The following is a 27,767-nucleotide window of genomic DNA, read 5'->3' as shown; positions in this document are numbered from 1 at the left end:
TAACCGCACATTCTGAAGTAGGTTTTTTTGTTTCTTAGCAACCTCGTTTAGGTCCGCTCTCATAACTTGGCACTAATGATGACGTTTAGCTCTAAATATGAAGGGAGTGTACAGTTGGGCTGATACCTACAGCCACGCTCCAATCCACAGGGAAAATCAATGTATGGAAAAGGCTCAGTTGGGTCCTCGAAGGTTTACTGCATGGAAGTCTGCTAATGAAGAATGACATGGGAATCTTATTTCCATGTAATATTCTTAGGCTGCTTCTCTGTCATAATCAGTTATCAACAGCTGTGTTTACATGACCCTGGTAATCCATTTGCACTTTGACAAGCAGGCCAGTCAGAAATAAGCCATGTCAAATGGAACGAACTAGCCAAATGCAGAATTTCATTCAGATTAGTAGAGGTTTAAACCTTTTGTAATCCATTCTACAGGGCATGTAAACACTTTTGAAACTCATTGTCTGTGAAGTGGAGCAGATAAAATGTTGTCCCACCACTCTCTGCTATAGATTCTCAATGATCAGATGTCCTGTTTGGTGTGGAAACCCAGCAAACTATTTTGTGTTTAATAGACGTCTAATAGACATCTAAATGTAGGCAGCTTGGCTAAAATAAGGCTAAAATGGGGCTGTTTGTTAAATTTAAAAAGACCTATAAGAAAAGTCCAAAATTAGACTATTAGTCAAATAGACAGATTAGAAAGACTTTATATTTAGTCATTGATTTTTGTTTGTTTATTATTGATAACTAGTCTAAGTTTGGCCTATTCTTAGACATCTATTAGATTTTTCACTGACAGCCCAAGTTTAGATTTGTTTTAGCCAAGACAACAATGTTTAGACATCTAGTAGACATTTTTTAAAACTAAAAATGCTTGCTGGGATGCAGCATTATTACAACTTGACAACAATAAGTAGCACGAAATAAATGTAAAATGACCTTGTCATCTCCTGAAATAGGTATTTTAATTTTTTTTAAAAAGGGATGACTAATATACATGTAAACAAGCAAAGAAACTGTACATCTGTGAAGTGTGTAAAATTTTTTTAACTGATATAAAACTTGTGACATAAGCGTTAATTGATACAGCATTCCTGTAAAAACTATAATCAGATGTGTTATAAATCAATGTGTTCTTGTAGCATGGAACTTCAATGTTGAGCTGCTTTGACACAATCTACATTGTAAAAGCGCTATAGCAATAAACATTAATTAAATTGAATAACTACTGTCCATTTAATTCCTTTTAGCTGGAAAATAAAATACACAGTGAAGTAGACTTCAAAATGAAATTGCTATTCAAAGTAACTTGTCTAGGAAACCCCAGAATATTGGCTTGAAAGTTTTATGTTGAAAAAATCTTTGCAGTGTTCAGGGTTATATGCCAGTAAGTGTGTTTGAGAGGTCTAGAGCACTGGAACATCTGTACAGATATGCTGTCTTATGTGAGGTTCCCTGTCCAACTTGGAGTTGTTTGAGACCTCCCTCTCATCTTGCGTGCAGACTCTGGCTCTTCTGAAGGGATTTTCTGGCTTTGACAGGTTGTGGGCACTTGCAAAACTGTCTGTACTGTCTGAATCTGGGGGAAACTCTTACATTAGTTCTCTCTTCCTCCGCTTCTTGTGTCTTGCTTCAGCCTGTCACACTCCTTCAGTTCGTGCAGTAAATCCTTTAAAAAAAGCCTTTTCAGATGCCAAAATGATGAGATGTACCCTTGGACAGACGCATGCATACAATCTTTTGATGTTGACAAAACTTTGTATTGATGTAAAGAAAAACTGCAATAAAATGCTGCGAAGAGGCACTGGAGACGTAATTGGCATTCTACAGTCCCACAGTCTTGTGACTGGTTTTATCAAGAAAGCCTAGCTCTTGAGCCATACAATCCCTATGGACATGATGAGGTTATTTTAAGGTCATTTAGGAAACAAGGCATTCATAGAGTACAGAGAGCAGACATATAAAGAACAAAAGACAAGCCAACACACAGGGGGACTGCAATTGTTGATAACCTTGACAGCTGCTTGAAACGAGAAATCAGTTGAGAAATCCAACATTGTAAAAATTTTTACAGAATATGACCTGACTGCTGCCATTTTGTAGGTATTATTATCTTTCTTGTAAGGTGCTTTGAAAGCTTGTTGTGTTCCTGCCCGCAGAATAACCTCATTTAATGTTCAGTACAAGCTGAACAGAAAGCACTTCATTTGTACTTTTCTCTTCTTTTTCTTCATAAAAATAAGCAAAATATGAATTATAGTGTTTCAACAGCACAGTCACTAGATGTAAACAATGTCATAGCATGATTTTACTGTGGAAAAACAAATCACTTGCAAACCTTTCTTGTGATTATGCTCAATTTCAAAACTTTGTTTACATGGCAAAAAAACGGCTGTTACATTTAAACAATGCTTAATTTGTATTAAGAGCCCCAAAATGTGCCAAGAAAATCCCCCCACACCACCACACCACCCGCAGCCTGAACCATTAACACAAAGCAGGATGGATCCATGCTTACACATCAAAATGCAACATGACATTGCAAGCGGTATGTTGCTGAAGAAATTGAGACTGATCAGACCAAGCTACCTTTTTCCAATCTACTTTTATACAATTTTGATAAACAAATGTTCTGATTTTCTGACAGGAGTGACACTAGTGTGCTTTTCTGCTGCTGTAGCGCATCTGCTTCAAGGTTTGAAGCTCTTCTGAAGACCTTGGTTATCACAAGTAATTATTTGAGATACTGTTGCCGTTCTACAAAATCTATAATCATTGCATCCATACTCAAGGGCCACTATTTCTCATCTGCTCATCCAGATATCCATTTGCAGCTGATCACATGGCCACAAATCAATGCATTTAGTCTTATAGATGTTGTTAAGACAAAAGTTCTTAAAAGTTCATAAAAGAAGTTCAGACGTTGATCGTGGAATAAATACTAAATGGGCAGGGTATTTTAGAAACCTCTCTGATTACGCTTGATTGATCTCGGCTGGCAGATCAACATTCACTACATAGCTCTCATCTGTGCCATTTTTTTAACTTTAGATGGATTTACAAATCTGTGTAACGTTACTTTTCATTGTATCTTTATCAAACTTCAGCCGTCACAAAAGCTCCCTGTCTTCTCAACTAGGTGCGCCTGAAAAGCATAATCGTGTTGCATTTACGGCCCTCCATTGGAAATAACGAACTTGCATGAACGTGCCTTAGTTAATAGCCTCAGTCATAGTTCATCCAGTGTACATGGTTATTAGTCTTGGTGTAAAAGCTCAGAACATTAAACTAGCGCACATTTGGCATAACTTTGTTTAGTTGCTGCAGTTTTGTCCTGTGCAGAAATGCAGTGTTGAGAAGTCTTTACGATTAATTAACCATGACAAATTAAAGCGCGGTTAATAGTAAAAGCAGTTAATTTCTGCTATTGATTCAAAACTTTTTTTAAAAATTTAAACTTCAACAAAATGCTTTGAATTATTCTGCAAATGGATCATGTCATGCAGCTATGAAGGGCTGATCTCTGAAATGTGTACAGATAAGGAAGGGTAGCAGAAGGACTGTCTGTGTTTGAACACAACAAACAGACTTTCAGAATTATGCTCACATGTTCAATTTACAGCCGACAGTGAGCCAAAGCGGCATTTAATAAGCATCTGGGCATTTTGGCTCAGGCTCCTGTAGGCCAACCTGAGAAGAATCCCTCTTGCCTTTCTATGGAGATCCTACTTGCTTGGTATTACACCACATTCACCAAAGAAGCTCCTTAGAAAACACATTTGAAATAAAATAATAGATAACTGACTATTGATTCAAATAGGGCTGGTTGATATGGCAAACATTTATATCACGGTATATTTCTTAATTTTGATTCAAATTGAACAAAGGCTACCAAATCGCAGTCATTTCAGATGTTAAGCAAGTTACACAAGATGTTTTCCTCTTCTGAAGTAACATGAGATGATAAACCATAAATAATATAACCACGTATATGCATTAAGAAACTATTATGAATTCCTCTAAATTACAGCTGGAGAGACTCTACTGCACTAAATGTAAATTAGTATTGAATAAATGTGTGCATACACATGTAGCTCATTCTAGTAATGTGGAACATTTAAAAAAGCACATTGAGAAGCAGTCAGGGGTTAAGAGGGAAATTCCTTAGGCATAAATAGAGTCCATGATTTTTTTTTTCTTAAATTGCCCAGCTCTGATTGCGAAGAGTGGCTTTAAGAGGCATTAGTGTGTGATTGAGCTCACCCCATGCACTGTTTAAATATTTCTCTGGCCGATTAAGTTTGCTGAGCACACAATTTGCGTGTAATTAGCAAAGTCATTAATGGACAGTAACTTGAGTCTGATACGTCTCTCGTTTTTTGAGTTGCCTGTGTTGCAAAACCTTACGTTTTATCAACACTAAATATGAAAACAAGATGGCTGCCATCTGAATAGAATGCTACCATGCTGCATTCCATTAAAGATGGAAATTTCTCATTAGAGTATTGCTTTATCCGTTTCATATACATACATAATTGATGCAAACGGTTTACAAGGAAACTGCAATATTTGCATCAGCTATGAAAATGTTTGAATGTCAGCTATCCTGGCAAACTCAAAAAAAATAATTCAATAATGTTCTTAGCACCTGCATGTAATTCAAATTCTTATCAAATAAAACGTATGTTCTGATTAATGAATGGCCTTTATTTGTTTAGACATGCTTAACAAATATATCTTTCTGTCAGCCACTAGCTCTGCTAGATATGAACATCCACAGCTATTTGAGTGCCTGTCTACTTTTCCAGTGAACTTCATTACGGAAACTATTTCTTGTTTCTTTTTAAACAAACACCTACAATGCAAATCACAACATTACTAACAGTTATTTGAAGCAAAAACAATTGAAAAACATACAGAAATATGTATTGCATATTTAAAACTACTCATTTAACAGCTGTCAGGAGCTGGCAACTCCTTATTGTCAGTTTATCATTGGAGAGTGTCGGTGCTAAAGTCTTCTTTGGGATTAATTTCTCATAATCTCTATGATTAATATCTGTAATAGGGATGCACCGATACCATTTTTTAAAAACGAACTAATCCCGATACTAAAATTCAAAATTGGATCGATACAGATCCGATCCCGATACTGTGATGTTTTTTATTTTATTTTATTTTTTTAAAGCATAATACCGTTTCTATAGTTCTGGTGATAAATTCTGACATAACAGGTGATAACAGACCTGTATATGCCACACACACAATCTAACTTAAAACATGATGCTTGCTGTAAACTAGGCTGCATTATTTGAGCATTCCTTATGAGACTGATCTGATCTGTTGTGGTCCAGCTTGTGTTTCCTTAATATTAAGATTTTTCTTTGAAACCTGTAAAAGGCTACCATATTGACTAATACCACTAATTAATTTTAGCAAAGCCTGATATTTTCCTGCAGGTTTGACGCAAACTAAAATAAACTGTCTGTCCAGCTTTACTTAATAAACATTTCCTTTTCTGTTAAGGACAACCCATATTGCGCCCGTCAGTTATACTTTTAATAATGTAATCAACTACTTTGACCATAATGAGCCAGGCTTTACAAACTATTCGTAGCACTGAAAGTATTCCCCTTGAAAGAATAAAGTCAGTCGGACGAATGAGAGAACAGAAAGTTTAAATAATGCAGAATAATTTTACAGAGTGAAGCATGTCACGTCAGCACAGCCAGTGCGTAAATGAAGCACTTGACGCATCACTAAGACACAGAACGGTGCCCTCTGGTATCTGCAGATACTTTTTCAAAACTGAGCAGCACAAAAGGAAGAAATCAGAGCGTCGAGAATCTGTCCAATGTATTATTGAGCCTTTTCTGATTTAAAGTTTCAGGTAGACCTACTTTGTGTGTGAAGAGCAGGTAATAACCCTCTCTACTCCAGTATTGGGAATGCTATCTGCTGATCTAACAAACACAGCATGACATAGTTTAGAAACAGCAATGAACTCCTTGTTGCAGGTCAAAATTAACCCATGTAATGAAAAACTAAATGTATTTCTCCACTGATTATTTAAACTTACGGGAACAAATATTCTAGAGAAAGTTTTTGTGTTGTCATGAACGCGACACCCAGTTTGAATTGTAAATGAATGGAGAATGATTGACAGGTGCAGCGGAGGGAAGCGCTGAATTGTAATAAAACATAATTTTAACCCCTTGAATATTGATCTGTACTTCACATTAAACTATAGAATGGTTTCAGAACATTTAGGATATGGTAGCCTATATGACAACTTTCTAGTGCCTTATAATATGCTACCTCCATGGCTTTTGTTTACACAGAATATAGTGCACGCGCAAGATCGGATTTGGATCGGTACCAGCTGGTCGGTACCCGATCCAGCAAAAATATGCAGTATTGAACCGATATCCAATCAAAGTATCGGGATTGGTGCCTCCTCAATCTCTGATAGATGAGTGTTCATTCATGTTGGTATTTATTTATTTAATCTAAAATGTTGACTCTTTCTGACCCACCTATATCTTAAATGCAAAACTGTAAATTAGCAGTAATACAGTTTTACCTGCCAACTTGATTTCACCAAGTAGGACATGTTCCTGAATTAACATCTTTGTTGATCCTAGAACAACATTCCAAACAGCCAATCACAATTAAGGGATAGGTTAACTGTTTATGTTAAGGTTTGGCTTACGGTTAGGTTTATGCACTTCTACATGATTGTTAACCAACTATTCCCCTTTGATTAAGGGAATAGTTTACAATTATGGCCGGGTAGGGAATAGACATGGATAACCATTTCCAACAAAAATTATGTTCCAGGATCAACATAGGTGTTAATCCAGCACTGCATCATACTCGGCAAAATCATGACATGCAGTTTTACCTTAATTTTAACCTACATTTCATGAACCAAGTTGCCATTTCTGATGTTATAATGTGAACGGATGGAAAGTAGCATCAGTCCAACTGAACATGGAAAGCTATGTACTGTACTAAAAATAAGTGGGATGAATTTCATCATATTTCTTTAACCTTCATATGGTAACATTTGCTTTGCATGGGCTGCTGTGAAAGAAGAATCAGTCTGTGCTTGCTTGTGCTGTTGCTTTTATTATGTCACTACAGGGCTGCTCATTTCTCAGTGACAGCTGGGAATTAAGAAAAAGGAAATGCAATTGCAGCAGGTAAATTTGATTCTTGCATGAGGTTTCTAGTTGCCCTGGATTAATTGCTTTGATCCCCATACAGTATGAAAATGAAGTCTACACCATTCAGGCTTGCCGAATACGTATTAAAGGCTAGACCTAATCCCTGAGCACACCACCTACACTTCATGTTAAATGGCGGGAAAAGGATTTAGATGGCAGTCTCTACCTAAAAATGCTCATATGCTGCTTTTTCACACATACTCGTACAAACACTGTTAGCGATGCATTCGGCAGCTCTTCCATCTGCGCAAATCCAGTTATTTTTGCGTCCCTCTTATGTGATTTAGAATATTTTACACTAACCAAATGTTACTTTGCATTAACATGGTGCTGCCTTGGAAGCGCCTGCAGCCTGCAACGATGTGTATGACTCACCAATGGTTGATCTTAGGGAAATATGAGAGAGAGAGACGAAAAAAAAAAAAACCTGGCCTAGATATTTCATACAGTTCAAGAACAGATTAAGATGCTCTTGCTTTGATCCCTCTAATGCAACATCCCGAAACATTTCTGCTGTGCTACCATGGATAACATGATTAGGTTGCAGTGGGCATAGGTCAGCTCACTGCGTGGGCTGGTTCTCTTCTCTACCTTTTTTATTTCTTCTTCTTTTGAATGAGTTCTTCACCTGACTTGGTACAGATGAGAGCTATGTATTTGCAGCAGTAGCAAAAGTAAAAAACAATTGTATTAAGCCTCTTTAAAACTGAGAAGGTGCAGGAGTCATGTGAGTTTCATAAAATCTGATATTGCTAAGAAATCGTAACCTTTGTTATGTATTTTTACGTATGTTTGTTATGTCAAAGCAATAACGGTGACAAAATAATATTAGGAAATATTTCAAACATGCAGTAAATGTTTAAAATATTAAAATATAAATTGAGATCCAAAATTGTATGTAATATTAAAGACTGTATGTTCTGTTTAGGTCTTAAAAATCAGTGCAAGACTAAGTATGTTTAGTTTGCAGAAAGCCAGGATAAAATATTTCATTTCTTGTAATCATGACTTTGTACGAGTGCATAATTATCTATACATTGTTCGTTATTTTGTAATTGCAGCAGTTGTAATTATTTCCCACAACTGCAACTTATTTCTCAGAACTGATATATCCAATGCACTCATATCATAAGGATTTCACATTTTAACCAATGGAAAATTTACAAGAAATTTAAAAAAGTATTAGTTTCTGAAAATAACTGAAAACCTATTTTAAGGAGCATTTTGTTGTTGTTTACAATTGTTAGCCTAAAATGAAAGACATGTTTTTTGTAGGTTATTTTAAGACTATTTCATGTACAATCGTAACCAAACCTAACCAAGAGACCAGTGTAGGTTTACACCCCTAAAATATATATATATATATATATATATATATATATATATATATATATATATATATATATATATATATATATATATATATATATGAGGTGTGAACCTACACAGGTCTCATGGTTCGGTTACGATTATCATGCCATCGATTCGGTTCAATTCGATATCCCGGTGCATCACTGTGCATTGACAATGCTGTTCATAAACAATTTGATATTTTACTTAGCAACACAATAAATCTAAATCTACTAAATGTCCTTTAGTACAAGCAGTCAAATATTAATTTAATTTACATATTAACACCTTTAATTTTACCTGCTCAAAGAAAAGACTCTTTTTTTGAATGTATCAAACTAAACTAAATTACGTGCACAGAACAACATGGGCACTTACAGCAAATAAACTAACGTAAATATTATCCTGCTTGCTTTTTGAGTTTTGTAGAGCTGTTGAACGGCGTTGGTGATCAAACTCGCTCTGTTGATATGCTCCTGTCTAGGTCTATAAGTAACGTTATTGTTGTAACATCCAAAAGAGAAAATAAAATGTTACCTTACGAACACACCAGCAGGTCAAAGGGCCCATAGAAAGAGAGAGAGAGCTTTATTTTTTTCTTAGCTGGGATCTGATGTACTTCCCTCTCAGTGAAAGACTATTCAGCAAACTAAAAAAGTTATTAATTATCTGCTTAAGTAGTTGTAGCATTTTAATTCAACACACTCTCCTCCCTCTCCATAGCTACCACCATAAAACACTTGGTATAAATGACATCAGTATATAATAACCTGTTATTATTATTACTGAACTGATACTGAACTGTTCGCATCTGCACGGCAGTGCATCAAACAAATAATTGATTTTGATGATATAAATTGAACACAGTAGAGTTTTTGTTTCTCATTACTTCAGCTTTCTTTTTTTTCCCTTTTTTTTAAGCATGAAGCTTTCTTTTTAAAGTGTCTTCTTTCCAATGATACCTAATTTGTGTTTGTTGCTCTCTGTGGTCAAGAACTGTTACTATTTTAAATTAGGTAGGTGTAAATCCCCATCAGTGGGGTGCTGGCTAACAGGTTTAATAATATGCATGATAAGTGGGGTGCTGGCTAAAAGGTTAATAATTGGCATGTTTTGCAGTGTTGTAGCAGGGATAGATTAGATTATAGGTTAAAGACCATTACTGAACAAAATTCTGATTTTTAAAAAATGTCTTAAATTGACACAGCAATAAAAACCTGTTATTTGTCAGTTTTGTACTTGCTGCTACCCAAGCACATTCTTACAACTTATCATTAGACGCGTTGCATGCAAAACATGTTGAGAGAAACTGAACACTACAGAAAAAAACTGTTTATGAGAGGCAACGGCTGGCTATTTCATATTAGTATATTAATACAATAACACAAGTTGTCATAAAACTGACACAGCAATAAAAACTGTTATTTGTCAGTTCAATGATACTAGCTGCTGTCCAAGCACATTTACTTATAATTTATCATTAGACGAGCTTCATGCAAAACGTGCTGAGAGAAACATATTTCTTTATGCATTGAAATGCAAACTGTGTTGACTCACAGAGGAGACAATCATCGACAGAGACAGCCTGCATAAATATGGTGCGTGTTAGTATGCAGTGCCTTTTCGGTATGGCTTCAATTGCGCTGAACCTGAGAAGATTCAGCTATGTTTGTGATGGGCAGCACTCGGGAGCCACTGAGATGATGGGCAGCTCTAGAGATCAATGCAAGCATCTGACTTCAAAGCCCTTGGGTGCTGGTTGGCATTCATCATGTACAACTCGCAGAGGAGCAGACACAGAGCACTGGAGGAAATGAAAACAACATTCGAGTCACATGCAGCTTATAAGCAGAGTTGGGTCACGTGATCTTTAAGCCCTGATACTGCTGACTCAAGCCCACCAAGTCTAATTGGAATCCAACTATATGTGTTTTTTTTTTTATTTATCCACCCTGTCTAAATAATCAGCACCGGTAGGCATTCTATAATTGCTGAAGGGATACAAACAGCCTGCTCTATTAGTCTTCATTTCGTTTAAGTGGCAAAATACCATTGCGTGTGTGGTTCGGGATCAATTCCATCCTGTCTTGTTTTCAAACGTAGAAGCTTTCAAATGTTGATATTAAGGTGCCACTCACTTTTATTCGGCCTGATAATACTTATTTGTGGGCATGCAGTGGAGTACATTGTCTTAGATGTCTAGCAGATTACGGTGGACTCTTGCTTTCCCATGGGTAATTTGCGGTGTTGGTTTTTCTTTTTGCAGAGGTCTAGCTGAAATGCATGACCACTGCTTTCCCCTGCTTCCTTTAAACAGCTCTGACAGAGAATCATGGGAAATCCCAGTCTCAGATTCAGGTAATGTCTGAGAGTGATGTGTGTATGTGTTTGGGTGTTTGTGTGTCCTAATGCAAAGCTTCTGAAAGCCTCGGTCAGGCTCTCTCTTGGGATAAACATCATAATGTAGAGATGAAAGTGCCTAGCAACCCATAGGCTGGATCTAAAAATGCCCACTCCACTACTGGCCTTTCCCTTTAACCCAATAGAAATGGAGCAAAAAGAGCATGTAAAGGCAGGAGGATCGGCTGACCTGAAGTCAGTGGCATGACTGAGTGAACGTGAGACCTTTGGACATTCTCTAAGCCCCCACGCTGGCTCCGCTTCACTGACAGGAGGCAGAATAACTGTGTCACATGGCTCTGTTACCATGGAGAAATTGGCATGAAAGTGATACTGTTAGCATCTGTCTGAACAGCCATGTTAGGTTTCTGTTCTAATTATAAATGGATGTAAAACGTGTCCCTGACACTAACTTCATCACTGCTCCATTGTACAATAACATGAGATCAGGCATAAAAAGAAAATGGGATGAGAATGATTAGGCCTCAGAAGTAGACTTCTCAAATCAATGTGAAAGCAGAGTCTACAATTCATTTGTACCATACTGGCCAATAGTGGGAGAAATAATATGGATATTATTAATAATAATATGGTGGGACGTCACGATGGCATAGTGGGTAGCACAATCGCCTCACAGCAAGAAGGTCGCTGGTCCGAGCCCTAGCTGTGTCAGTTGCCATATCTGTGTGAGTTTGCATGTTCTCCACATGTTTGCGTGGGTTTCTTCCAGGTGCTCCGGCTTCCCCCACAAATCCAAAGACATGTGGTATAGGTGAATTGGGTAAACTAAAATTGGCCATAATGTATGAGTGTGTATGAATGTTTCCCAGTGAAGGGTTGCAGCTGGAAGGGCATCCGATGCGTAAAACACATGCTGAATAAGTTGGGGGTTTATTCCGTTGTGGCGACCCTAGATTAATAAAGGGACTAAGCCGGAAAAAATTTAATTTATGAATGAATAATAATTTAAAAAAAAAATAATAATAATAATAATAATTATTATTATTGGTATTATACACTCAGAATTCATGCAGAATCATAATTTTTTTAAATCGCGATACAATGATTTATCGACACAGACCTATTGAATTACATTTTAATATGTATTAATACAGAAAACATTATTGTTATTTTATTTGCAATATTACTGCTCTTATCAAACATGTAAATGTAGCCAAACTGAGGAAAAAAGTTGTAGTCATACAAGACTTATAAAAATTATTTAATCCAAACAGTGTTAAAAATATTAATACTATTGTATTATTTTACATTACAATATATTGCCTAAATAAGTTATTTTTCACAAATATGTTTATGTCAGGCCACATTTAGTAAGTGACATCATCTTATATGTAGATTATGACATACTAGAAGTCCCAGATGGTGTGTAAAACCACCAAGCAATCTTCAGAATTTGCAGAAGACCCACCATGTCCCCGTTTATCTCTCTGGATGTAAACCATTATAGTGTACTATTTTTAGTCCTGCATAAAATGTTGCTGAGAGCAAGATATGCTAATTCAGCAAGTTGAGATTTCTCATCTGTTTGCTAGCAAAAAAAAAACAAATAATAATAATTTTGAAAACTATTTTGCCTGTTAATAATCCCACTTAAAGTCACAGCATGTCATGTCTAATTTCTTATTAGAGGTCACACAACAGGATTAACCATCCAGTATGCACTGCTGCATTCAAATACCCCCCTGGCATGTCTCTCTGACATGTCCATCTGTCAGCTGTTGATAAGGCAGTCCTATGCAAAACGCTGTCCCTTAATTTCCTCTTAATGGACCGACGCATTAATGTGAGTCATGTGCCAAAAGCTGTGATACATCCATGACAAGGTTATTAAAGGAACAATCTGAGAATTCGCCAGGCAGAAATCAAGAGACGAACCGAAGATGTGAAATTGCTTCTGGTATGACTGTGGTCATATCAGCTTGGGCGCTTCGCTGATTAACGAATTAGAGAAGAAATGAAATAGTATAATGTGATGGATTAAAAGAGGAACATTGGGCATAGCCTGTGCTGTTAGAAACAGGTCTTAAAAAAGCAGCCTTATCTGCCGAGAAAATGAGGGAGATGGGGTAGCGATGGTAATGCGCTGTTTAAAGTGTGGCAAAAGAGAGAGAGTGAGAGGAAAGAGAGTTGCTTGTGGAATAGGGGTACTAAAAGCCTGCACAAAGTGTCCCTAATGCACTCCAGAGAGGGATGATGTATGCCTTGTTATAGCACCGAGGGTGAGACGTAGAGTGCTAACAGCACTGTAAAAGCTCCAAATATCCAAATATCCCCAGTATGGTCCTCACCTCCATTACTGGACCTCACATCTCGAAATTATTTCAATCCATAATAGGATGTCTTGCTATAGACAGATGAAAGGCAGGCTGAGGGGGCCAGTGTGTTGATTATTTTCACAGATGAATTGATTTTTCTCATATTTCCCTTGATTGTTCCCTATTGACGTTGATGTGCTTTGCATAACAATATGTTTGACAACTTTAAATGAGTTTCCCAGGGCTTTGCTCTCCGCATGGGAGTTCTGATTAGTGAGGACTGCTTGAGTGGCTTGTCAATCTAGCCCATCAACAAGGAGCGGCCAGTAGGTGCAAAAAGAATTTACGCTTGCTGGATCTCGAAATAAGAAAAGATGTCATCTATCTCTGAGGGAGGCAATAAATAAAAATATCAAAGCGTAACTGCGGGGCTGCCTCGTTGAGCCAATCGCTCAGGCTTGAGTTTATTCCCCATAATCCTCCATTTCCATGCTCAATGCACTGTGTCTTCTCTCATGACGGTACAGTTACCCAAAGCCACATCTGGCATGAAGTGTGAACATCAAATACCCCCTTAGGTTCTGTGAAAATGCTTGGGTGACCTAGACCAGAGTTTTTGAAGCCCAACTGACACATGAAGTATATCCTATTTACACCTGATTAAGTTCTTTAGTCACTCTGTAGAGGACCTCTGGATTCTGGCAACTAAATATGATATGTTTGATTAAGTAAGACCCCTTAAATCTGCAACCTGCATGGATGACCTAGACCAGGGATGGGCAAACTCGGTCCTGGAGGGCCGGTGACCTGCACAGTTTAGTTCCAACACTAATCAAACACACCATAACAAGCTGATCAGTGTCTTCAAGATCACTAGAAATCTACAAGCAGGTGTGTTTGACACTGGACTGTGCAGGACACTGGCCCTCCAGGACCGAGTTTGCCCACCCCTGACCTAGACTAATCAGGAGTATGGAGTAAACTGAAATCCGATTGAGATTTCACTCTAAGGAACAAGCAAAAGGGCTTAGGCTTACTGCTTGAGGTCGACCTCTGCTTGGCTCCTATCCTCTCAATAGCCTCTTCTTAACAAATCCGACCAGGCCCTTTGTCTCTTACATCAGCATGGGTGCAGAGTTAGTGTTTTATGGGGAGTGACTCTGTTAAGATTATCAGTCGAGGAAATCGGGAGAGGATTAGGGCAGGAAGGGAATCGTGGGTAATACACTGCTATCAAAAACAAGCATGGTGAAGACCGAGATTCAGAAATGGCGGGGAAAGATTCAGAGGTGACTTCTCTCAACACATTGTACGGCTCAGGGGTGGGATTATAAAGCAATTAGCTGCAGTGGCGGTGATTAATACTGTGGCTAATAGGATGAGGCTGAAGATCGGATGGGGGAAGGAAGGTACCAAGCAGAAGAAACCTGGACGAAGACAAGCACAGTGCATCAATCACAGATGACAGCTGGGACAGGGTCCAGGAGCTCCATTCATCATGGGGAAGAGAGGGACACACACAGCTCAGCAAAGTAGCGGAGGAAGCATTAATTACTAGTTGCTTCAGACATCCCTGACAGCTCAGAATGTAAACTGAAGTCAGGTACTTGAATCAAGTTGAAGGCATTGAAAGATTTAAGTGATTTAAAACATTACAGAATGGCTGATTCAGACCTATAATGATCAGAGCATTTTAAGTTTTTTTTTTTTTTTTGTAACTTATGGCTATATCAAGCTATATGCTATGGCTTGTGGGCTTATATTTACTACTCAAAACCTCATCTCTTAATATACTGTAGTTCCTCAACATGCTGCCAAAGCAGAGCAAACTCACAGGGGCATGGTACTGTACATGTACCTGCCACCAAGATTTTAGCACATGCTTCAAGTCCTGTAGGTTGCTGTGTGGAATTGCCAACTTATTGGTCCAGCACATTCCACAGGTGGTCAATTTGGACTGATGTGGGGAATTTGGAGGCCTAGGCAACACCTAGTTTTCTCCACTGTGTACATCAACTATTCTTGAACAATGTATAGTGTGTGGCAGGGCAGGGTGCTTCATTCTATTTAAAGAGATCACTTGCACCAGGAAGTAGCACCACTGTACTGAAGAGGTGTACAGAACATGGTCTTCAACAATGTGTGGGTAGGTAGCATGTGTCAAATTACATCCACATGAATTGCCTGACCCAGTGACTCCCCATTGGGACTTTGCCTAGATCATTACTCTCAAGCCACTGGCTTGTTGTCATCCAACAATGCATCCTGATGCCATTACTTTTCCAGATAAACACCAATCATGTACACGAACATCCGCTTGGATTATTGGACCAGCTGACATTCCATTCCTCCAAGCTTCAGTTATGATGCTTGTCTACCTAATGAAGGCTTTTTTGATAGCTGATAGGGCCATTAAAGAGCACTTTTTAGTTTTTTTTTCCTATGTATTCCTGCCATAACCATTTTTCAAATTTTGCTCAAATTGTGCCACAGTAGAACTTTGACATTACCCTCTCCATTTTTAGGTAGAAATATGTTAACATTTACAGATACAAAATGTTTTGATTGATTCTGTTAGACTATATACAGTTTGCAAGTACTAATACATAAAAGGCAAACAACATAACTGTCTGAAATGTACAGAAAAATTAAGATTTCAATAAATATATAAACAATAAATATATATTTATATATAAATATATATATAACTACTTGTAAACCAAACCATACCTCTCGCTTTAAAATAATCATGAACAAAACAATTACTTAACAATCTTAATTTACTACATTAAAGTTGTTTTTAAACACTTTGTTTTCACAAGTTTTTCATTCAAACACTTGTTGCAATGCATTATAAATCCAGTGAAATCCAAAACGTATTTAATTTTTCAGCTTTTGTAAAACTTAAACTTGAAGCTTCAGTAACTGAATGCTACATGATAGTTTAGTGTAGTTGTTTTAAACTGTGTGTAATCATTTGGTCATTCAGAACAGAATCAAACAATCGTTCCATAAGACGTTTTATAAGTATATTTCATACGGTACTAGTTTTATTAGTCAAAACATTGAAAAGAATGTTTGAATAGAATATAATCTAAATATTTAATGTCAGTATTCATGAGGATTCATTTGTAAGTCTATAAAGTAATTGGCAAGCAAATGGACAAATTTATTAATAAATAATAAATGGTTTTAGATGTTGTCCATACATTATTATTTTTTATTTAAATGCTGTTCGTTTGTCAATACTGTATGTTTCATTTACTGTATGTCTGTGATAGATGTATGATAAATGTAGACTAATGCACATTGGGTGAAACCACACTTACAAATACATTCAAATACTAAATTAAGTTAAATAAAAGTTGAGTTAAATTGTGATGCCCAAGCAAAACTACAACTTGTTTGTGATCAACTAATAGTATAAGAAATGCATTACTGTATAGTAACAATTTATTGTGATTTAAAGCAAACAAAATCATTTTAATGTCAGCTAGATATGCATTGCTCATTCATCTCCATTACAAGAGCTATACAAGTCTACAACATCAAGCATTACATATCCCTCTAGATAAAATTGTACCATAAATACAAGAGAGTGAAAGATTTACCAAGCTATGTGCTATCTGTTCTGTGATTGATGGACTGATGGTATCATTTGAAATACTATAGAGTGAGTTCAAGCTATAGCTTTATCTTAAATTCCAAGAAATAGTGTTTCTTTATATGGTTTCCATAAAACCTGTAATACAGCTGCCCTGTGTATCTTTAAGGTTGTAGTGTGGGATGAACAACGTTATACTAATGCTGATAAGATTCTTGAGAACAAAAAGCACAGTACCTACAAAAAAAGCACAGCCGTCTCTTCCCTTTCTTCTCCGGTTTTTCCTTTGTGCTCTCTGGAAGGAAAGGAGAAAAGATCACATTAGCACAACACTGGCTCAGAGATGGCCATCTGCAACACACATTATCATCTCAGCCTCAGGGCAGAGCAGAAAGTCTTCAGGGTGTCCAGCAATAGACCCTAAGCATGATGCCTTTTTCTTTAAAGTGTATAGATTTATATAAAACAGAAAAAGAAATAACCAGGTTGCAAAGCAGGCCAAGGCACAGCTATGAGCCTAGAGATTTATCAAAATATCAAAATTCAAGTAGACTTTTGACATTCATCTCAGTTGCAGAGTATAAGTGTATGCAATGATCCACATTCAGTGACATAAGGTAAAACAATTCCCAATAGAACTGAGGATCACACACTTTACTCTGAATATTCAATTAAAGATGTTTTGAATAACAGCTTTAAAGTAGCCTGAAGGCAGAGCTGTACAGTGTGTCGGTCTGATGTTCATTAATTAGCGCAGCTCTAAATAAAACAGACTGCTCATTGTAGAGTTGAATTACAATATCTGAATGTCCACATGAAGACCTGTGACGATGAAGTCACCTTAAATTAAATATGAAAGAGAAGTAGGTTTGAGCTCGGGAGAGTTAATGGCAATCTAATATTCTGTTAATTATAAAGTGCAGTCTTGTGTTCCAAAATTGAAATCATTTAAGCTATGTAAAAGAAAAGCTTTGTTAAAAAACCAACCTTTTGCACATGGCACAGACTCGCTGATTTTAATCAAAAGTTTGAAGTTATATAAATCAATAATAATTATCATATTTATATGATACATTTCAGAAACTAAACCACATATTCAACATTTAATAAACACAGCAATACCTATCAGATTTTATCCTGAAGTTTCAATTTCTATAACTCTTTAAATTATAAGTATATAACTATATATATAGCCACTATATATTAAATATGCTCTCTAATATGTGTGTGTGTTCACTGTTGTAGTTTTTTAAATATGACAGTTTAAAAACAGTTTGAACTGTATGTGCAAAAATGGGGCATTTCTTACACAATTTATGCAATAATTGCATAATTTACATGACTGCAGTGTTTGCAGCTTATTAAATCTTTGCTTTCCATTCTCTGTCACACACACACACACTCTACATTCACTCCCTCCATATTTCCCCTTCTCTCTTTCCCTAATACGATTACATTTTATTTGCCCCCAGTTGCAGTTGATGCCACTCTTCATTATTTAACCTCCAGAAAGCATTTCCAGACTCAAGTGATAAACACACAGACACTAATTCTAGACAATTTACCCCCATTTAGTATGATTTATTATACACCGCTGACCACCTACTGGAGTATTCAATTAATAAAGCAGAGCCGCACGCTTGCCAAGTCTATCAATGATGTCTCAGACACAATTTTCACCTCAGTATCTCTTGCACAAATAGTGTAAACTGATTTCCATTTGTGGGTTAAAGCCACACAGTTAGCCATTAAAGTGTACCACTCAGCTGCCACAAGGAAAATGCTGAAAAAAGAGCAATGGATTCTAAGTTACACTTTTTTTGATTGGGGAAAAATGGGCTCAAGCTACTGTAATGTGGGTCCAGACTTAAAAAAGGTCATTTCACAAAAATGAAGATTCAGTTACAATTCTGAGTTTATTTTTATGGTAATATATACTGAAGAATGTTGGGGAAAAATGGACGTCAAAAGCTGATTTTTTTTCTTCTACAGATTATCTTGTTTTGTGTTCAACAGATGAAGAAATGTATAAAAGTTAATAAAAACTTTAGAGAGAAAATTAGAAAAAAAAAGTTTTTGGGCGAACAGTCACTCTTAACTAATCACTCTTGAGTAAACTCAGGTTTTGATTGAACAATTTTAAGGCATTTAAATGACCTGCACATTGCTAGTTTATTAGGCATAAACGATGTAAGACCACGCATATAAACATGCTGATCTTTTATGCAAATGAACATCGTTTGTTTTAATGGTTTTAAGAGGTGAAATATATGCCACGTGTTGCCTACATAATGGATGTTGTTACATATGTAGCAATCTGGTCTTTATAAAAAAAAAATGTAAGGATAATAAAGATTTCATAGTCTAAATTAAACAGTGTAAGAGGCTCACTTTTAAATCTAATGATCACTACACCCTGATACTAGTTATTTTTTTAATCCTGGCAGAGATATTGAATAGTTTTGGACGCAACAATAGCTTAAAGGCAGATGGTCTATATATAAAATGTAAGATAATAAAGATTTTATAGACTAAAATAAACAAAAAAAAAATCATTACATACATATATGCATTCAAAACGAACATTTTTTTTTATTTAAAGTCCCTTTTGCTCATCAAGACTGTGAAAGCTAATACAATAAAAGTTAAATATAATTCAAATTTAAAATAACTTTTTTCTACATGAATATATTTTAAAATGTAATTTATTCCCTATGACCCAAAAATGAATTTTCGGCATCATTTATCCAGTCCACAGTGTCAGGTAATACAACAAAAATCATTATAATATAATGATGATTTGCTGCTCAAGAAACTTGCTTATCCAAACAATTGTATTGCTTCTTATTTTGAGGAAAAAAAAGTGTTATATATAACATATAATTTTTTCAGTTTCACATTTTAGGAATAAATAACATTTTAAAACTACTTAGGAAACATATTTTACTAAAGTACATAATTTATATATCATTATAAAATTTAAAACATTTCATTCAATATTGTGAATAGATGAACAATTTTAATGTTTCTAAATGTTAGGTATGTTGTGCAAATCAATACATGATTATATATCAGCCTTGCTCAATAGCATTGAATATACCGTGTAGTGTACTTCACATAAAAAAGACATTTAATACCTTTTAATCAATGTTATCCTCTAAAACTGAATGTCTCTACAGTACAAATTAAATACATAACCAGAGGCTAATACTGAATTTAATCAAAGCAGAAAACTTATCTACACCTAGAAATAGGCCTTTGAGGAGAGAGAGATAGAAAGAAAAAAATATATGAAATTGCCACTTTTCAGCAACATGGCTAAGGCTTGTGATTTGCAAGAATAATCACATTCGTTTTCTGGAGCATGCTGAAATAAATTAGTTTTATTAACAGAGTTATAATTTGGGCTTAAGTCCTGATTTTGCATTGAAAGAAACAACCTCACTGTGGTGAAGTGTCTAATTTGCGATGGAGAGTGGTGACAATACCACACTTTCTGTGTCAAGGACTTTCTGGGACCCATTCTTTCTTTGACATTTCATATTCACCAGCCCTTGCTGATACACGGCGTGATCCGCTCTCATGACTCAACATCAAATTTGCCTCACAAAGGCCAAAAGCCAATGCTTTTAAAGCTCATCCAGCGTGGCGAAGGCAGCTACTGTAAGTAAAGGCTAATAACCACAGCTCGACATTTAGCATTGTAACCCCTGTTGGTTTTAACCAACCCAGTAGTGTAGAAGAAAAAAAGAAAACCAAAGACCACCATATTGTGGAGCTGAGACTGGACAGTCACAAAGAGAAAGTTTTTTTAATTTATGGAGGATCAGTGCGCCAAGGTGACCTAGAGCTCATTAGAGAGAGCGCTAAAAAGCACATTGGACAGATGGGAGGCCACCTGTTAAAAAGCAGTTTCAAATGACCACCGTTTTATTCTGCATTACTGTCAGCCCACCACATCATTTAAATGCATAGTGTAAGATCACTCTCTAAAGTCCATCTTTACACAATAGTCCTCCAGTATAAGAGGCTCACTTTTTAATCCATTTCTTTAATTCTGGCAGAGATATTGAACAGTTTTGGATGCAACAAATGCTTGAAGGCAGATGGTCTTCATATAAAATGTAATAATAAAGATCAAATCAAAAAACTGCCAAGTTTTTGAAACTTGTATGCCAAGTTCTTAGAAATGTATGTTTTGTAGCAAATATATAGTGATGAATGCTGCATATGTGTGGGTAGGGCTGCGCAGTATATCGAGTTATTGGGATATATATCGATATATATGATTCCCCAACGCAATGCGGCATTATTCAATATCGATTATATCAATATGGTTTGAGGCCACACGTGTGCATTCTGCGCGGAACAGACCATTCTAAAGTAGCACGGGAGCTCCTATTGCACAAATGAGCAATTTGTGCAATAGGCACAATAACATATGCGCAAATGAATGATTCACTTCATGAGTCATATAAAAGATTTGTTCAAAATGAATGAAATGTTAAAAAACGACCCATCACTGATGCGACATGGAGGAGCAATCAGTGCCGGTGTTGTATGGAAATCTCACTCCCTGGACAAATCTGACTCCCCCTCACGTGCACGCATGTCACACAGCGCCAACAGCTGTCACGGCGGTTTATCAGAAACCTTTTATCGATCATTTCTTCCACAATTCACAGCAAGAACGAACATGGAAGCCTTGTCAAATCGACAAACAGCACCTGAATGTGTTTAAAAGAATTAAAAACGTGAAAATGGAAGGAATTTATACCGCATTTCGAAAGTGAAACCACCTCATAGTCACTGATTATACTGTAAGTTCAGTATTTATTACATGATGGTCTCTTTACATTTACGTTAGTCAAAACAAAACAAGACAAAAGTGTAGGATTTTTTATATAGAGTAAAAGACTTCTCTTTAGATATCTTGGATATGTACACTGTTTATTAATTGTGCACAATACATACAAGTAAATGTAACTAAAAAACATATAGAGCTGATTTGTTTATAAATCACACAACAGTGCTATACAGGATTACTTATAAAACACTGTAATTGTAACGTAAAATACTGTGTGTTTCATAATTACATTTATTGTGGTTCTTTCTATCCTACAATATTTTTTGTTGTCACTATTTAAGTGTGTTCCTTGTTTGCTCTGACTGTAGCTGTGTTCTCTATGGTTTTGTTTACTTTGTTATTGGCACAACAGCACAGTAGTGCTGTATATAGTGTTAAGCAGGAAAAAAAACCTGTGCTGTATTTATTTATCAAAGACTGTGTTTATAATTTGAAATGTTGTGCAACTTCTGGTTTTAAGCAGGAGAAAAATCTGTATTGTATTATCAAAGATTTTGTGCAGCTGTTATTTTTTGTGCAGCTGTTCCTTTGTAAACAGGGAGGGAAACCCCTGTGTTTGAAATATATTTTCCTCAAAAATTGATTAACAAAGTTTAAATAAAGGCTTTAACTCACCTTCTTCTAACATTCAACAACTCTGTTAACAAAAAGAGCATTTCTGTGAGGTAGCTTGAACAATCAAGTAATAAATTCATATTTGGACTTGCAAAAGTAAATATAAAAAGAATCTAGCATAAAAACAATTAGCACCTCAACATAAAATACCCGGCAGACATGTAGACATAATAAAAAAAAATAAAAAATTACTTCAACTGCCACAGTGTTTGCAAGACCAGCAATGTGCTTTTAAGAACTGAATCTCTAACTCTTACTGTCATCACAGTAAGATCCACAGAAGAAAACATACATTTTCTTCTGTGGAACGTACTAACTCACTGAATTGTGTCGGGGCGAGGCAGTGGCGCAGTAGGTAGTGTGTGTAGTTTGCATTTTCTCTCTGCCTTCGCGTGGGTTTCCTCCGGGTGCTCCGGTTTCCCCCACAGCCCAAAGACATGCGGTACAGGTGAATTGGGTAGGCTAAATTGTCCGTAGTGTACGAGTGTGTGTGTGAATGTGTGTGTGGATGTTTCCCAGAGATGGGTTGCGGCTGGAAGGGCATCCGCTGCGTAAAAACTTGCTGGATAAGTTGGCGGTTCATTCTGCTGTGGCGGCCCCGGATTAATAAAGGGACTAAGCCGACAAGAAAATGAATGAATGAATGAATGAATGAATGAATGTACTGTGTCAGGTGTATTTGAGGTGCCTTATCAGGTTTGTTGTGTTAAATGTAGCCTTTTACTTTCCATCTTTTGCAATCCCGAGTTTACATATCTCACAGTTTGCTAAAGCATTGTTGTCGTCATCAGCTTTATAATATCTCCAGACATACTTGCACTTTCCGCTTCAAGCTGCTTCCATGTTCTACTTTGCCGGCATTTAACCAATTACAAATCTGCAACAAAATTATATCATGCCGTATGCATTGCTGTTTCTGTGTAAAGTCAAGAAAGAGGTCTAGTTCTGTCCCACAACATATCTATAGATGTGTTATAAAATAATGAGAATATATATAAATACATATAATCAAGTCCTAATGGGGAGGTAACGTTCGATTCTGATCGAGTGTGAAACCATGTGATCGGGCTCGATTTCTGATCATGTGATCAGATCTGGACATCCTTAATGTTATGATTTAATTTTATTATGCATTACATTCTACAACAATGCCATTGCCTTAAAAAATAAGCCTAGAGATTTATTCAAAAGGAAAAAAAAATACACTACACCAACAGGAAAAACTGTCAGCAGTCTAACAATATACACTAAAATTGACATTTTATGCCATGTTAGCATTACTGTTAAACGTATAAGTCATGTTCAAATATACAGTACATACATTTAAAACAAATATAAACTTCTGCAATCAGACAAAAAGAACACTAAAAAGACCTCAAACTGATCAGACAAAGGGTAAAAAAAGGGCAACTGTGCAATTAAAAAGGTTTTAAAAAATGAACAAAGCTCTGCGTGATTCTTGCTGCCGATTGCTTTTGTTTAAACACAGACTGTGCTCCATGCATAATCCATAAACTCTTCTCATCTTTGCCCTAAAGCCACATAATAACCCAGCAGCCATGTCTGCTCATCGCTACACAGACAAGCTGGTCTGGGACTGGGCAATTGTGCCTAATTTATGAGAGAATAATAATATTCATGAATAATTAGAAGCGTTGTGTATTTTAGGTTTTTTATTTCTGCACAGAAAAAAGCACTGCATTAGATACAGAGCCAGTGTGTTTCTCCACAGCTGAAAGGAAAGCACATCAAATTCTTTCACAGATAGGAACACAAGGTGACTCAATATATAGGAGGAGAAGTTTGCAAAACTATTAGTCACAAAAAGTTCCTCTCACTGTCACCGGAAACGGCAGAAACTTCAGTGAAGTTACATGATATGAAATGACACAAGTGAACTTAAAAGGGCATCATTTCGACTGCTACAAAGGTTGGTGATGAAGGTTAATGCAGTTATTGGCTTTGGGATTTTTTTTCTATCATGTCTTTTCCTCCAATAAGAGTGGTCTTCAGTAAAAGGCCACAGAGCTAATTGCAGGTTTTGATAGGCCATTTACCTCTGCTTCCTGCAGCACTGACAGCACAGGGCAGATATTCAGGCCATGTAATTGGCCCCTTTTGAAAAAGGGAAGAAATAACATTAAGAACATGAAAGGCTGAACAGAAGATATCATTAAAAAACACCCCACAAAGAAAAAATTATAATTTTATATTTTCTTGAGTTCACAAAAAAGAAGTGTATGTGGATGGTGTTCCTTGTACAATACTTTAGCAAGAATAAGTTATGATGTACGCTGCAATACGATGCTTTAAATGTATAGTAATCATACTTTTCAGCCATTTTTCCAGTGTTTCCATTTAACACAGAAACTAAGGTGCTCATTTTAAAATTGTGTAGTGTAAACCCATATAACTGTGGAACCTTGACCATTCTTAAATGTATGTTTTATAAGATTTTAAGATTGTTATTTTAGCAAAATTTAAATTGGTATTTTATCCTATGACATAGACTTTTCATTAAGATTTATATTCACGAAAGTTTTTATTTTGCATTGACTCCAAATTATTGTATAGCACAAAATAATTAGATTATTTATACAGTTAGATTCAATAATTTCCTAAATTTTAAATGTTTTTATCAACCAATTATTCTGCTTCAATCCATAATTGTTGGCATTTACTATTTCAAAGAAACTGCTATAAAAAAAAATCAAATAAAACATCTCTCTGCCATTTCCAGCTAAAAAGCAGGGTACGCACCTTCAGCAGCTCTTTCACAATTAAATATTACAGAAAAGATAATAAAACATAATGACAGACACTTAATGGCATTCAATATACAGCCTGAAATTAATGGAGTCAGAATGATTGCTGTGGGTATTCTAGCAGTTACAGAATTATGTGAGTTTGACAGTTAAAATTCAATGTTTAGCTTTATTTGATGATATTATTCAATTAAAATTTATTTTATTAAAACTCTTTTTTTAAGTTTTTATACAGTGATGCTTCGTGAATTGCTGCATGAATATTTTTAACAAGACAAAAAAATAAATGCTTCCTGTGTCAAAAATTTCTATGTATCAGGGCTCAAAATTGCGACCATTTTGGTCGCACATGTGCCCGAAATTTTATCTATGCGACCTTAAAATATATTTGGGAGCATTTCTGCGAGTGCTTAAAATTGTTGTGTGCGACAAGTTTTTTCTGCAAAATGTTCACCACATGCGCGGATTCGGGACACATTCACGCAGAATGCATCTCTAAGCTCTTTGTCTGCACTTGGAAAGCGAAACACAGTGCTCAGGAAGAGTTTAAAACAGTTGTCATGTCAACTTGCTGCAGTAAACAAAGCTAGTCCGTAATGCTTGCCCCGCCTTCGCGCTCTTCTTAGTGGCCCACCACTGCTCTAGCACTGAACGCGAATGATTGGTTAATATCAGCTGTCAATCACTCAGCGCCTTCTGGCTTCGGATGACAGAGAGCTACTACCGCGGAAAATTGTAAAGCGCTGAAGATGAGAAAGAAGATAACACTGACAGATTTTGTTTTAGAAACCATCTTGTTACAAATAATGACACATCTTACTAGTGATCATGCGCTGAACGTTATTCAACCACCTACACTTTTCCAAGAGTAGAAGACTTCCATTGGTTTCAAGTCCGCTATGAAAAGTTTGTGGGATGGAGTTTTCAGGAGGTAACTGTTTGCCACATCTAGCACGAAAGCTTCTGTTGAATCCTTCATATAATCGCCAGATTCTGTCCGCCGTGCAAGTGGCCGCTACATGTCAAATTTAACACCACGTAAGTTACACCATCGCAAACGGGCTTATGCTGAGCAAACTAACATCGCTAATCATAAAAAGACCGGTATTGCTATTAACATGACGTATGCATATAATAAGGTACAGTATGTGTCAAAAGCATCAGTGTAACATCAGACAGCACTTGTGAGAAAAGCATAGTTATATCGTTAACAGATTCATTCAAGCAGTGTGTGCAGGGCCGGTGAGCGATCCGTGTTTGCTTTGGTCACTCAGTTCTGGTATTTTCTTGTGATAATGGGATTTCGTTGAGACATATTTTCCTCACGTTTGCAATTTTTTTTTTTGCTTGTTAGTTTGATTAGTGTTGATTTCAAATGCTATAAATATGTTTGTATAAAACTTAGTAAAGGTGCTCATAATTGGTTGGTGCGACTAAATTTTGGCTGATGCGCCTAAATTTTTAAAGTTAGGAGCACCGGTGCTACCAAGCAAAAAGGTTAATTTCGAGCCCTGTGTATGCATGTGTATGTATGCATATGTATTTACCATATATACCAGCACACACTCATTGGCAAAATGTGCCCAGGGAAACATTTTTTTGAACCAACAAACATATGATTGCATGCAACATTATGTGTGTAAAACTAATGCAACAGGGCTGTATATAGTATGAACGGCTTTTCGGACATGACTGGTTTACTTAGTTTAGCTCAACAGTGTCAAACTTGGGATGTGGAGTTTCGGTCGGTGAAGAATGTCGGTTCCAGAACCCAGCTAAAATGAAACCCCAAAAAAGCACTGTGACATCTTAGTAGATGCAAGCAGCTACAATAATTTTTTTTCTCATAGTTTGCTTTTGAAAACACTATTGTTGGGTTTAGGGAAGGGGGAGTGTGTGTCAGTCAATATCAAGCTGGCTTCACTCACAGATGCGCGCGAGAAGGATGTTAAGAATTACGCAGATAGACACATTTTTACACATCTAGATCACACACATTTTTAAGAAATTGCAAGTATGAGAAAACATGCCCCAGTAACAGATTTGCGATTATCAAAAATGTGATGTGGATTTGTGAAAGCAAAAACAGCAAGAAAACGTTGTCCCCTATAAAGTTTTCTCAGTTCTTAAAATGCATCCCTGAGAACATTATTCAATTGAGCCTGAGTTTATATATACACACACACCACATATCCCTGAGGTCCAAGTCCATTTTTAAGCTACATTTCTTTTAGTTATGCATTGTAATTAACACTATGAAGCTAAATCAGTTGTCGAATATTAAAACTGATTATTCAAATGATCTTCTCATTTTATCAAAAATGTATAATGCACTCTTTATATTTTTATAAGAACATACAAACAACTAAAAATGCAATTAATGTATGCAATATGTCAAATGCACATTTTTTTCTTAATAGATGCTACTTTTTCCTTTCAAATAGATTTCCTAGTCATTTTAGAGTTGTGAATATACATCAACTCAACCGTAATTTAACTCAATCTTAAAAATAATGACAGTTTATTTTATATTCTCTAATTAATAAAGATTAAGTAGCTCTACTTCTTTATAAAAGCAATAAAAAAGTCAAAGTTTTTCACAAAAGTAGCAAGAAAAGTTTCCAAAATCAGGGAAGCATCAGGCTTCATGACAGCA

General features: G+C 36.2%; 1 protein-coding gene across 9 annotated transcripts in view; it reads right to left on the bottom strand.

Moving 5' to 3' along the window:
* syt1a (synaptotagmin Ia) overlaps positions 1-27,767 on the bottom strand; it is a 325,194-nt gene that overhangs the window by 169,140 nt on the left and 128,287 nt on the right. For 5 of the 9 annotated variants that reach the window (XM_073945928.1, XM_073945929.1, XM_073945927.1 and 2 more), the window contains one exon: positions 17,102-17,159. The gene's annotated coding sequence lies outside the window, so the exon portion shown is untranslated. Of the gene's footprint in view, positions 1-17,101; positions 17,163-27,767 lie in introns of those variants that run through there. The other 4 variants (XM_073945930.1, XM_017354996.4, XM_073945931.1 and 1 more) reach the window with 2 other exon arrangements.

The sequence above is a fragment of the Danio rerio genome, chromosome 4 (genome assembly GCF_049306965.1).
Source record: "Danio rerio strain Tuebingen ecotype United States chromosome 4, GRCz12tu, whole genome shotgun sequence".
NCBI classification, from domain to species: Eukaryota; Metazoa; Chordata; class Actinopteri; order Cypriniformes; family Danionidae; genus Danio; species Danio rerio.
This window is presented reverse-complemented; position numbering and strand designations above follow the sequence as displayed.